This window comes from Micropterus salmoides, unplaced genomic scaffold (genome assembly GCF_014851395.1).
Source record: "Micropterus salmoides isolate LMB-PRFRI ecotype aquatic unplaced genomic scaffold, ASM1485139v1 Ms_hic_scaffold_21, whole genome shotgun sequence".
Lineage (NCBI taxonomy): Eukaryota > Metazoa > Chordata > Actinopteri > Centrarchiformes > Centrarchidae > Micropterus > Micropterus salmoides.
In genome coordinates, this window is record NW_024041262.1 from 23,515,033 (window position 1) to 23,529,447 (window position 14,415).

Consider the following 14,415-nt stretch of genomic DNA (forward strand, 5'->3'; position numbering starts at 1 on the left):
AAGTCGAAGTTGGGATTTTATTTTAGGAATAAGGATTTTTATTACCACTTTTATAGCAACTTTATAAATGAATGCCTCTGCTCAGTGTTTGAAATCTACTGACACAATTTACCATAGAGCATTGAGATGTAGCTTAAACTGCCAAGCACTTACACACCATTGCACTCTTGGAAAATACATTTTCAATCTCAATGAGCCTTTCCTGGTTTGTTTTAATCTCTCCAGTGGACGTTGAAGTCACATGCTTCATGTACGTCATGATTTATTCACCAAGTCTGTATCCATTTTTATCAATACATATGCACAGCGTAAAATCTTCTATGCAATGTTCTGACTTTGTTTTTGAATTTCTGGTGTTTTTTTGTGCAAACTGAAAATACAGCTGGATGGAAACACACTTACTTGATCTGGCAATCTGTTTATAGCTTTTTGCTGTACTTGATGTTGTTATCTAAGAAATTGTTTCAGAATAAAACTCTGTCAAATGCCACATAATGTCAGTTTTACATCATTGTTAATGTACATTTTAAACAAATGACATGCAACATGTTAAATAGTGACATTCAGCAGTGCAGCAGTGTTGCTTGCCGTATCTTTTCACTTACGGAGACCCTGGCTAGCTGTTTCCCCCTGCTTCATGTCTTTAATGCACAGACATGAGGCTGAAGTCAATTTTCTGATCTAATTCTGTGAAATAATATTTCCCTGAATGTCAAGCTAGTCCTTTAATGAATGACAGACAAAATGTGTTCAGGCCAGCGTGCATGTGGTTAAGCTGGGATGGACGCCAGTTTCATGGAACACCCCCCCCCCCTCACTTCATTAAAAGTTACAGCGTTGCACATGTTCTACCTAGAACATTCATATATAACATGCACGGTGATTCATGCTGTGCGTCTTCGTTTTGGTACAGTAGACTGCAGTGGTGCTACTTTACAGTCTTCTGCAGTCTTCTAAGGTCGCAGGGAATGAGCCACTGAAAGCGTCGTAAAAAAAATAAATAAATAAAACGCCATTTCACTGGGTCAAGGGTTCAAGGTTCCTAAAATAACTGCTGATTTCATTTAGAAACTGCTGCCAGATTGGTGATTTGCCAGGAGTTATATTATTAACGGCAGTCAGGTTTGTCTCTGCAGCATCTTAGACAGCTCACAGTGGATTTCATTGTTTGCTGTCACACAGTACATATCAGTTTTAATCTTTGCTTAGTGACCATCCATTGTTGTTTCTGAATGGGTGTTAGAAACAGTGACTGTGTCTGTGCCAGGTGCTAAATCCTCCCTGTGGAAACAGAAGCTCTAGGTACATGTGGATGGAACACAGGCACCCCTCCAAGCCCGGAGCTAAATGACACCACACTGCATAGTAACGAAGATCATCCCACAGAGGATCCTCTTTGTGGCTAAAAAAGCGCATAACAGAGCAGAAGTGTCGCTGTAATTGGAGGCCCTACTCGAGCAAAAATGGAGACCCAAATTTAGTCATGCTTACTTAGCACTTCAATACATCGGATCAATGACTGCAGCTAATACGGACCCCACCCACCCCCCAGTGAATGTTGAGCGGGTATCTAATTAAAACCAGCATCAGCAGGGAAGAAAAGAACATATTATTTGCACTAAATGAACTGGGTTTTATTGCACAACTGCAGAGCAAAACAGACAAAACACAAGTTGAGCTGTAACATGATGCGTTTACTTGTTTATGCAGGTCAGCCATTGTTTGTAGAGGCTTTGCAAGTGAAATCACTGTAAAAGGTTCTGACCTGAAGTGCCGTATTATCAATGTGACACTTTCACTTCTCAATGTCCTGATTGATGAAGTCATATTATGATCAATTATTTGATTTGATGTGATTTTTGTACTATTTTATCCAACATACAGAGCACATTTTTCACACGTTTCTGTGTTAACATAAGTAAATCAGTTTGGATGTTTGAAGTTTTATGTTTTTTATAATATTTTCTATACTATCCATAGGGTGACAGTGTGCAGGTGTTGCAGGAAGATCTAGACAGGATTCAGACACTTGTTAAGCTCAACGTGAATCAAATACTGAAGCTTTCAAGCAACATCAGCCGTGTAGAGGTTTGATTCACTGCAAAATGTCACTGAAGAAAACGCACTGCTCTCATCGTTCACTGCTGCTCACTGAAACCTGAAATAATAAGTCGTGTTGCAGCAGTAGAGTTATGGAAAAGGTTAAATAAAACTTTGAGGACTGAAGTTCAGACTAAAATATTAAAAGGGAGTTTTTTCATTTTCGCATTTTTAGTTTATTAACTACTATAGCTGATAAAGGTAGGGGAGAAAGAACATTTCCCCTGACATTTCGTAGAGTAGAAGTACATTAAAGTAACATTTAAATAGCAGTGGTGGAAAGAAACTAAGCATATTTACTCAAGACCTGTCCTTCAGTGCATATTTGAGGTACTGAGTGTTTTCTTTTTGCACCATTTTCTACTTCTACTCATCATCTCAGAAAAAAATATCACTACATTTATCTGACAACTTTAGTTACTAGTTCTTTTCAAATTAAGAGTTTTGCACACAAAACATACAAAAAGAATATGATGTTTTGCTATAAATGAACAACTAGTGAACCTAAAAGCTGAAACGATCAATCGATTAGTTGAACAACAGGAAGTGAATCGCCATCTATTGATACGCGCTTAAAAATGGCAAACATTTGATGGTTCCAGCTTCTCAGATGTGAAGATTTGCTGCTTTTCTTTTAAATAATTTAAATGTATTGTTAATAATGTTGAGGTCTGGATTGTTGGTTGGACACAACAAGAATTGCGCAGATGTCTGTGAAGGTTCTCATTCATCCAGGTCAAAGTTATCCGAGGAAGGTTAAAGTCAAGGGGCAACTGCACTTAGTTAAAGACACTTGAAGACACTTGGCCTCTGACTGGTAGGAAAACTGAGCTATTTAACCTCTGTGGGGTCACTTTCAAGATGATCGATACCGCTGGGTCATAAGTGGTCCTGGCTGTTGTAGCTATGTCGTTATAGTTGTTGGAGACACCTGAGGTCAAATCTTAACGACCATCAATGTCACCTAATGTGAGCATTTGCTTAGTTTCCTGGGAAGGGATGAAAGGACATGATTGTAAGTGGGGGAGAAGTGGTGTCGCAAATCTCCTCCCATATTAAGTGATGGTCTCTCCATTACGCTTCCTTGAGACCTCTTTCAAACCATCCATCCTCTCTGTCTGAAATGTGCACCTGGTGGTCCTCAAACGAGTGTCCCTTATGCTTCAGATGTAGGTAAATGGCTGATTCTTGACCTGAGGATGGCCCTTCTGTGATGAGCCATGTTCTTGTGCAGTGGTTGTTTAGTTTCCCCAATATACAGGTCTGTGCGCTCCTCACCGCATTGGACAGCATATGCTTTTCTTGTGTTTGGGTATGCGGTCTCTCAGGTGGACCAGTGTCTGTCTTAGCGTGTTCTTGGGTTTAAAAACACAGGGACGTGGTGTTTGTTTAAAATCCTCCAAAGTGTCTGTGATACTCAGACACGTATGGAATAACAATGTTGTTACTTTCACTCTTCTTTCTCATCACCCGAAGTGTTGACGTTCTTCCTGGATCTTGTTGTTGTTTTCACAAAGGTCCAAGAGGTATCAATCATCGTGACAGCGACCCCACAGAGGTTAAATACCAGTCAGTCAGAACTGAAGAAGCCTCTTTGAGATAAGCATTGTGAAGGTGTCACTTTGGGCTCTGGGTAACTGTGACGGCATTTCTCACTATTTTCACAACATTTACAAACCAAACAATCAATTGATTAATGGAGAAAATAATCAGCAGATCAATCTATAATGTAAATAATCATTAGTGGTAGAACAATACAAAATATTTCTCCACCTCAACAACTACAGCAGTAAAATCTTGCTTTTACATGAAGCCATGAGGCATAATGATAGAATAGTACCACAGTCACAGGGGACATTTTACTTTTAATACTTTAAATATATTTTCCTCATTATACTCACATACTTTATAAGTAACATGCTTATACAATGCTTCCTCCACCAGAGGTAAAAAGAGATTAATTCTTGCGCAACTCTTATTCTTTTCACAAACAAATCAATTCACTAACAACTCATAAATCCCAAAGAAAGACTCTTTCTGACATGAACCAGACATCAGCTTTATTACTGCAACTTTCCACATCTCCCAACACTTCCACACCAAAATAATCGTCAGCATTCAGGTGAGCCGTGGTACCGGTGTTCTGAAACCCTGCTCATCATGGAAAAGTTTTCCGTCACCTCATTTTCATTCAGAGAAAAACTTGTTAAATTCTTCCAAACTGGAGCAACTCTGGAGAAATTTCAGGCAGTCTCTACTGAAGGGAATAGATGCCAGTTTTCACGCTGGGTGTGTATTCTGGCTCACTTCTGTTTGGCTCTGCAGAATGAGACACCTCGAGGGTTTGCGGAGGACTGTACAGTCTGTTTCAGAACGAGGTCCAAACAGAGGGGAATAATCTACTTTCCTTTTCTTACTTACTGTGGGATCCTGTTAAGAAAAAACGTGCACCTTTTTTGACAAATGTGCTGCTCACTTTTAGATCTTTCCCTTTTGTCTTTTCTATCTTTGATGTTACGCGCCCACATGCACTCATGAATTAAGATTCAACGAATGCTCCGCCGTGCTCCAGCTCATTCAACAAAAAGATGCATTGCATTCCTTCTGAGTGAGAAGAAGGTTGAGCCGGGTGAGGGGCTTTGCCACCCCACTGACCGCGAGCACTCCTCTAAATAAAACTATACCCCCCCCCCCCCCATTCAGCCTTTATCCACTTTGACTGGCGCAAGACCCGACATCTCACAGCAAGTCAGTGAAGTGGCCATCCACATAAACAAAGTGCGTTCACACACTCGGATGCTCCCACACTTTCAGGCAGACACACATGCACACAAACACATAAGAAAATCCCTCTGGGGGCCATTAAGGGAAAGTCAAACCTGGCAACAAATGGTGAAGGGGTTTCCGGGTTGGGGCAAGACATGCAACAACAAAGATAGCTCTGCCAGGCTGAGTCACGAACCCAGAGGAGGGCGTGCAGCGCCACGGGCAGCTGTCACGAATCAGTGGCTGAGCGGTCTGGACAACGCCCCCTGGATGTCTGTCATCCCCTCCCTGCATATGTTTGACAACATGCTGTAATCATCTGGGAGAGCATCAAACATATCGAGGGTCTTGCAAAGATTAGCATGTGTTGATCACTTCAATTAGGCTTCTTTCAAAGCTCCGTGTCTCATCAAGACGGTTAGCTCAAGTGTGTTTTGACTTTTTTTGATCTTCAGACCTGAATTTTTTCCACTCATTAGATTTTATTTTCCAATTACTTTCTTCTCCCGAGTTGAAATGAGGCAGAATAACTATGTCAGCTTTTTCTGAAATGTTCTGATAGTTTTGCATGTGTTATAACTATACACACTGGTAGACCACATTTTCTTCTTAACATAACAAAAAACTGTTTGAGATTTTGTTTTGGCAATTTTGTTCCTGCATTTCATGTATTTCAATTTACAAGTGATTTAGAGGAGTTGGCCATTTTGGGGGAAACTCTTATTGGCTTGGCTTAGAGAGTTAGATGAGAGATTGACACTTTGATCTTTGTGTGTTGAAACAGCCTGTTCTCACCAGAAAAACGGCCGCATAGGTTGATTATGCAGCAGCTTATTACAACCCATATATACATTTTTAGTTAGGCTGCAACCTCTACTGGCAGAAGAAGACATGTTTAATAACGTTTTGTAGATGCTTATCGTTGCGTGACATACGTAACGTACTTATTTTAAACCAAACCTAAAGGACTGGACTGGTACTTTCCAACACTCGTACATGTTTATTTTGTAATTTAGATATTTAGTACGTGTTGCAGCGAATTTCTACTTCACGTCATCACCCCACCATTGTTCTTTGTTAATGTGTTGACTTTAATAAAGTCCTATAGAAAACAATTGCTGATTATGTAAAAAAAAATGCATCTTTGTTGGCAGGACGCTGGACCTGAAGGGTTAAAATGGAGTTCAGTGATTTATTTATTGGTCTTAATATGATCCGTTTGACTTTTTCTGATAAAAAGAAGCACTGAGGGAAACCAAACAAACACACTTCCGTGGCTTAGCAACTTAAGTTGAGGATTTGTCTCAGTTTAATTTTGGAAATGCAGCCTGTTACCTCGATCCTGATTCATGGAACTCATGCAGCTATTCAGGGCAGCAACCCGTTCAGACCTCAGACACAATGCATGTCGGATTATCTTCTGTTTGGCATTTTTAGCAGCAGCAGTTTATTTATAGAGACCATGAACACTCGGCTTGTAGCTGCAGTGATGGGATGTAACTAAAGTCCCTTTTCCACCGGATGGTATCAGCTATACCCGCCTTGACCCTGCTCGCATTTGTTGGTTTTCCACAGGGCAAATCTGGTACTTAGTACCTAGTACCTGGCAAAGGTTTTTTTGGTATCAACTCTGTCAAGGTTCCTAGCGAACGGAGGCGAACGGAGGCGAAACCAAAAGGTGATGTGAAAACACTGCAGACTACTCAGTCAGGTCAGAGAGAATTATCACTATTCACTGCATCATCATTGCCAGACGGCGTGTCCTGAACAAACCCGCACTTTTTAATTAGTTTAGCGAGAGATTGCGAGATGGTAACTGTAACGATACCCTCTGTAATTTATTATTAAAGTATCAACCCATAAATCCTATATGTGGGTCGCTGGAGGTGTTGTGGTGTTGCGACAGGTAAGCACCGTTTTAAAAAAGCCAAACATTTGATGGTTCCAGTTTCTCAAATGTGAACATTTGCTGCTTTTGGTGTCACTGCGGGCTCTGGGTAACTGTTTTCACAATTTTTACAAACCAGACAATCAAGTGATTAATGGAGAAAATAATCAGCAGGTCAACCCAGAATGAAAATAATCTGATATAATGAAAAAAATAATAGTAAGTCCCAGCTCAACAACTAGAGCAGTAAAATTCTGCTACATGAGGAATAATTATCTAATGATAGAATTTATAATAGTACAGTCACAAGGGACATTTTACTGCAACAAGTACTTTTACGTTTTATACATTTTCCTAATAATACTTATATACTTTAACTTAAGTACCATTTTTCAATGCAGGACTACTACTTGTAACAGAGTACATTTACAGTAATACAGTGTGGTATTAGTACTTCTACTAAAGTAAAGGCAACCTCCACTGCCACAGATGCACTTTACTAACAGTATGTACTGAATCTAAGAGTTGAAGTAGTAGCTCTGAATACTTGCGCCACCACTGGTTTCTCCTTTTGTAACCTGCCCACTGCGAATAAAGTTTTGTGGATTTTATGTCTCATGTAAGTGGGTCAAGATGTGGGCAGGTTTGTTTCTTATCACATTTAATATTTCTGGGTTCTGTGTCCAGTCCATGAACCTTCATGTTTTCTGGAGCAGAGACAAGAATTCACATCACTCTCGTTCCTCTCTGCAGCAAGTTTCAGAATCTAATTTAGCTCCGTTTACTTGACTGTAAATCTTTTCGTGGATTTGTCTTTGGCTTTGGAGCTGCAACTGAAATACATCCCAGACCTTTAGCTTCTTTCTGCAACAACAACTCAGACAAACAGGGAAGCTGACTTCTGCACTCTGCAGTAATCTCCCTCTGGATCAGAGGACAGCAGGTACACTCAGAGCATTCTCTCTGCCCTTGTCTCCACCTAAAGCCAATTATTTTTGTCCTAATAGTACTACTACTACTACTACTACTACTACTACTACTTCTTCTGGCTTGTTATTTTACTGAGATTAGCGCTGAAATCCTGTTTTTCTGAGGATATAGCTGCGGTTTGTTATCGTCATTTATTCTCTTTACATTTGGGATATAGATAAGATATATAACTTTCATTTGCTTTATGCATTGATTATGTTCTTATTCTTCTAATTGTTGGTATTAAAAAAGCTCATGTGAAATTAATATTTTCACGTTTATTTTCTGTGAAATGTCTGATTATGTGTCTAAATTTTTATGTTTTAGAATCAAATCAAAATCCCATCCTGTAATGTAAAATGTTTTAAATCATTATTATTAGCAATATTATTATTCGCAGTGGTAGTAGTAATAGCAGTAGAAGCGGTAGTAGTAGTATTAGTATGAATGATAGTAGTAGAGGTAGTAATCGTAGTATTGGTATTAGCAGCAGTGGTAGAAGTTGTAGTAGCGTCAGATGTTACACTGAATTCATGGGAGAAATATTATAAATAAAGGAATATAGAGTACCTGAAATACTCAGAGAATCCTACTGTCGTCTCTTCATGTTCAAATGAGGTGAAACCAAACAAGTTTCATTGGGTTGACCAGGTGCAGAATGCTATTTTTCATTGGCTGCGTCTCTGTTAGTTGGGTAAAGTTCTGTATTCAAAATGTTTCTTCATTAAAAGTATATAAGTAAAATCAGGAAAATGTACATGAAGTATTAATAGTAAAAGTACTCAGAGCAGAAAAATGTCCCCTGTGACTGTTAAAATTATTCAAAGGAAAAGCAGCCAATCATTGTGAAGCTGGAACCATGAAATGTTTTTACATAAAAAACAACTTAAATGATAAAAATGGTGTCCAATTAATTTTCTGTCAATCAACTAATCAATAATCTGAAATCAGGTTGCCTTTTTTATTTACTGTATTGCAGCGTCAGGCCTGATATACTTTAAACAGGTTTACTTGCATTAAAAAACAGGCTGAAATACTTAGTTTTTCTTAAGGAAAGGATCTGAGTGCTTCTTCCACCAGTGGACACTGTTGTAAAGTTATTAATCAGTGGAGCTAAAGGGATGTTTGCTTACAGATCTGCATATATTATCTAAAATAAGCTTCTAATAGTTCAGAAAGATGGCAGCGTGCTCAGTGGGTGAATCCTGCAGCACTCAACAAACAAACGCTGGAGCTAAAAATTTCTCTCACATGTTAGAGGACCTTAAGTTTGCTCCTCATGTTAGAAGCCTTTCATGGGCAGAATTAGTTTCCTTTTAAGGCAAGAACTTGAAGTAGAAAATATTTAGTAAATTTCAGTAAACTCTGTCCTTCAAAAAACTGAGGAGAAGAAGAAGCGTGGAGTGTGACACAGGAATAAACACATTTAAAGTTTTATCACAGGCGTAAAGTAACGTAAAGTAATTTACTCAAGTACTGCAGTACCTCACGTCAGTACAAATTTGAGGTACTAAAATCAAAATTCAGATCCTGCTTGTACGATAAACAGGAATTAAATTCCACTAATAAATATATGCAGAGGAGAAAAGTAACAAATTACATTTACTCGCATTACTGTAATTGAGTAGATTTTTTGTGTACTTGTACATTTCAAGTCATTTTTATAATTTGTAATTTTACTTTTACTTAAGTAGCCTATGTTTTCTTTGACGTATTGTACTTTGCTACGTTTTAAATCACAGCCGTTACTGAGTAAAAAAAAAAAATCACGTTTGCAGGTGGCTCAAAGACAGGACTGACTCAGCTTGCTGCAGAGAGTCCCAGCTGCAGAACCACCAGGGGCGACCCGTGGCGCTGAACTCGTGTGAATCAACTCCGCCCAGCTGATGCGACACCTGCGATTTTAATCATGTGCACCTCGTGCTGTGAGACCAGACAGTCTGGTAGTCTACAGTTTGCAATATTAACATCTTAAAACTGAAGCACAGCCTAGTTGTTTTGGACTGTGAGCTGCACTTTATTGGAGCTGCTGAAGGGAACATGTGGATTTGTGGTGAGATAGTCCTATCTGCTGGATCAGTAGTGTTTTTGGTTGGTTTTGGTTTCACATGCAGCATGCTGTCCCAAACTGTGTTGGTCAAACAGTCTAAAGGGGATAAGCTATATACCAGTGGATCAATAATGCATTGCACAGAAGAGTAGAGGCCAGCTAGAATTAAAAATATTCATTAAATTATGAGTTTTTCTGGACATGTCAGAGAACACTATGGGAGATATTCTGAAAGTTTTGAACATGAGCAGAAAACCTGCTGAAACACAAGAGCTATTAAAGTCCAGGAGTTTATAACTGAATTAAAATTAATCAATTTATCATATTAAAAGAGGTTATTTCCCCAAACGGAGACTCAAAAGAGAAGGTAGTTGTTAAAATATAGTTGTCATAGTTTGGTAGGAGGCTTTTCTTAAACTAGCCAAAAAGACATTGGTGCTTGACATTGCTAATGTTGGTTGGCACTATCAACCTGCTGGTAACTAGTTAATTATGCTTAGTCCTATGTTAGTAAAACATTTATTATGCACCTGTTTGAATGTAGCATAAATAGGGAGTGTTTCCCATTTTCCCAGCCCAGTGCGGCCCGCCATAGTCTAATCTGTCCACCACAGTTTCATAATGAAGCATAAATATTCACAAAACTTCTTCTGATAACATAAAAGGTCTCTAACATTGTTTTGTGCCATTGCTTTAGCAAAGGATCTGTCAAACAAACTTTTATCTGGCTTGTGCCCTCATTAAATAGCAAAAAGACTGCGATTTAATGAAGTATAATAAGTAGGCTTATAAATAAGATATTAAATCAGTATAAATAAGTTATTTCAGGAGGTTAAAAAAGTAACAAAGTAACTTTTACTCTGAGTAAATTTTAAATGAGCTACTTTTTACTTTTACTGGAGTAGATTTTTATAACAGTAACTTTACTTGTACTTAAGTAAAAATACATCACTGTAACAGTACTTTTACTTAAGTACAATATTTTAGTACTCTTTACACCGCTGAATATATGATAAACATAAGATGTATTGCCTAATGAGTACTTTTACATTTGATACTTTGAAGTAAACTAAACTGCTGCTAATTCAAGTGTTTTTTTTTTACTTAAGTAATATTTTGAATGCAGTACTTTTACTTTGCAGAAGGCCTATTGCCTCTTTTACTTAAGTAAAAGATTTGAGTACTTCTTCCACCTCTGTTTTTTTATTATAATCACTGAATAAATAGAACAATTTCTTAGTTAGATATAAATTTAATTGATAAAACTCAAAGTAAGAAATACACATGTACAGTAGCTGCTCAAAGTGCATTTCATGCCCCTGTGTGATCAGTAAATCAATTATTATTATTTTGTTAATCCATTGATTGTTGTCTGCTCATCATATTCCTGCTTAGAAATGGTTTTGCACAAGCAAACAGCTTTAGCAGCTCTGTGAAGCTGGACTTGCTAACATGCTCACAATGACGATGGTGACATGCTGATGATACTCGTGTTCACCACCTTAGCATGTAGGCATGCTAACATTTGCTAATTAGCACAAAACACAAATTACAGCAGAGGCTGATGGGAAAGATTTGCAGGAATTTATTAAATTTGTCATTCAAATGACATGAAGATGACACTAGATAAAAAGATCTTTACTTTGGTAAAAGTATAACTTTATTAGCAACATTGTAATGCTACAATATCATATACTTTATTACTATACTATTAATGTTGAAGCTGGTCGAGATGGAGCTAATTTTAACTACCAAAACTACCTTGTACCCTTGTAAAAATCTAATTATAGGATTTTAATGTGAAAAGTAACAAAAGCTGTCAGATATGTAGTAGATGTAGCAGTGCAGTAAATATTTCCCTCTGAATTATAGTGAAGTAGAAGTATTAAGAGCTTAAAATGAAAATAGTCAAGTAGAGTACAAGTACATCAAAACTGCACTTAAGTAAATGTAATTAGTGACTTTCCACCACCATGTTGTTGTGGAAAAAAAGCTCACAGCCTTGTGTTCACATTAGGGGTCCTTAATGTAACAGGATGCTGACAACCTGGTACTTTCAGCTCAAAGTGATGAATATACAAAACCTTGAAGAGAATTTGTCATAAATTACTTTTAAAACAAACAGAACTTTGTGCAGAAAAATTCTTTTTCTGAACCATTTAGCTAATAAAATGACTGCAAATGGATCAGGTGAGAAATCAGAGAAAAATATAAAGTGTTTAGCGATGATTAATTATAAATTAATGCTAAAAACACACTTCAGTTAAGTTAAAAGTATTTACGCTTAATTTCTAATCCATGACTTCCAATTCAGGAATAATATCATAGAGGATTTTAACATTCAGTAAGTGAGAGTCTCAAGTTAATCGGTTTTAAATCCTCATAAAAAAAAAAAAACATACTGTATCCTGAACCCTATTTCCACTTCTGACCTTCGCTTGCAATGTCAGCTGATGTACAGTCTTTTTTAGGCTTTCCAGCTACGCTTGAATAGAGATTATGTTAATCCTGAAGGTGAAATTAACCTTGTAGTGTCAAGTTGCTGGTGAGCTGTGGCAGAATTATAGCCCAGCTCACTCTCTCCTCGGGGTCCTGTGGGGGGTTTAGACTTTAAATTACCAAGAAACACAATTGCTTTTATCTCCTAAATTTACTTAATTGTGTTTACTGTGTGTCCCTCGGTAGTGTTTGTTTTACCTTCAGTCAGTGCCGCAGTGCCCTAGATAGATACACATCACAGGCTACAGATCCCCGTTGGATCAGAATCACAGCCAGGAAGATTTTTTTTGTTGAATGTGAAACTTATCTATACAGTATTTATGGATATTACAGCAAGTATTGGTTATAAGCCTCATTTTTATACATTATCTAAATGAAAATTAAACACACAATTCTTCCTCATCTGAAAGGACAAAACCTTTTAGTCATGCTAGCTGCTAATGTTTTGTTGTTTTGGGGTACTTTAAAATCTTTAATGTGTCTCATTAAGTTTGATAACATTAGATTTATTTATTTATTTTTATGTTTTTAGACAGCCCTTGGTTATTTTTAAAGATTCAATCTTACGATTAGGTTTTATATTCGTGATTTTATGTTTTCATTTTTGTTTAATTCAGATTTAGTTTAACAGCTAAAATGATTAGTCCACTCATCCATTTGGGAATCAAGAGAAATTCATCGGCAGCTATCATATTTTTTAAGAAACTTTGGTTCAAGCTTCATAAATGTGAGTTGATACCAAAGAAAGAAAGAAATGCCTCATGTCTTGTACGTCATGTGACCATCTCATAATAAATTGTTTAGGAAAAGGTTATCAATCATCAATATTTGAAAAGACAGAGACATAATGATGCTGCCTGATCTAATTTGCTTTGAGACAGTGGATGGCACTGAGTAATGTGAATGTATTAATATCATTAGTCTGTCAATACTGCCTTTTTAAAGTTCTTGTTCAGATGGAAAGCACGCTCACCTGCTCGAAGACGCTCTGTTTGTTCAGGAGCTGCTAAAACAAAGCGGGATGCTTCATGGATACAAAGTCATGCCTGAGAAATGCATCCAAGCTGGAGTTGTGTTGATAAAGCATCAATAAAGTGGTATAAAGTGCTCACAGGGTGCTCACAGTGACAACGCTAACATGCTGATGTTTAGCAGGTATGGCTAATGTTTACTACCCTCAAGATCTTAGCTGGCTAATTAGCAATACTTGCAAAGTGTAGCAGAGGTTGAAGTAAATTAACATTTTGGCCTGATAATGTCGCATGATTACCGGTTAGAGGATCACAAAAGTTATCCTGAGGGGAAACAAGAATGTCTGAACCAAATTTCATGACAATCCTTCCAATAGTTATTGAAATATTTCACTAAAAACAACAAATATTAACCTTGTGGTGCCGGTAGAGGAAAAGTCAGTAGGATTCATCCTCTGGGGATCATGTACATCTGCACCACATTTCCTGACAATGTGTAGTTGTTTTTAGTCTGGAACAAAGTGGTGTACTGACCGACTGACATCCCTAAAGCCACGCCACTAGAATGGCTAAAAAACATAAAATATTAATTTCACCCTTTGAGGAACAGATTTTCTTTCAACAGAGAACGCCAGACATGTAATTCACAGAGCCGACCTGTTTCAGTTGTTTGACCTTAGAAGCTGCTGTGGTGAAGAGGAGTTCAAGAACAGTTCGGCATCAGAACAAGAAATCTTTTTACATTCACAAAAACATCAGCCAAAAAATCTCATGTCTAAAATATCTACAGAGACATAAAAATGGGTCAGATTGTTTAATTCTTTGACCCAGATCATGTTTCAAAAAGTAGTTTTTGACTGGTGATTACCAAAAGAAAAGAATGAACACCAGTAGTGACATTTATCTCTTGTTTCCAGCTTTTTAACAGGCTGAAGCATCTCAGGCGGCAGTGATGTAATATTCATTCTGTTACATTATTCGATCTTTCTGTTGCCATCTCCCGACACAAACCATTTTTCACAGCAGGTGAACTACTTGTCTCGTCTTCCCAACATCACGCTCCTTTTTTCTGGCACTTCATGGTGGATTATATCTGCCGCAGCCCTACTTTGTGTACACACGTTTTGTTTTTGTTTTTACACTTTTCTGTGTCTCTTGCTAATTTGTATGCT

General features: G+C 37.7%; 1 protein-coding gene across 2 annotated transcripts in view; it reads right to left on the bottom strand.

Moving 5' to 3' along the window:
* Nucleotides 1-14,415, bottom strand: part of LOC119916292 (corticotropin-releasing factor receptor 1-like) — a 59,728-nt gene that overhangs the window by 33,280 nt on the left and 12,033 nt on the right. The window lies entirely within an intron of this gene.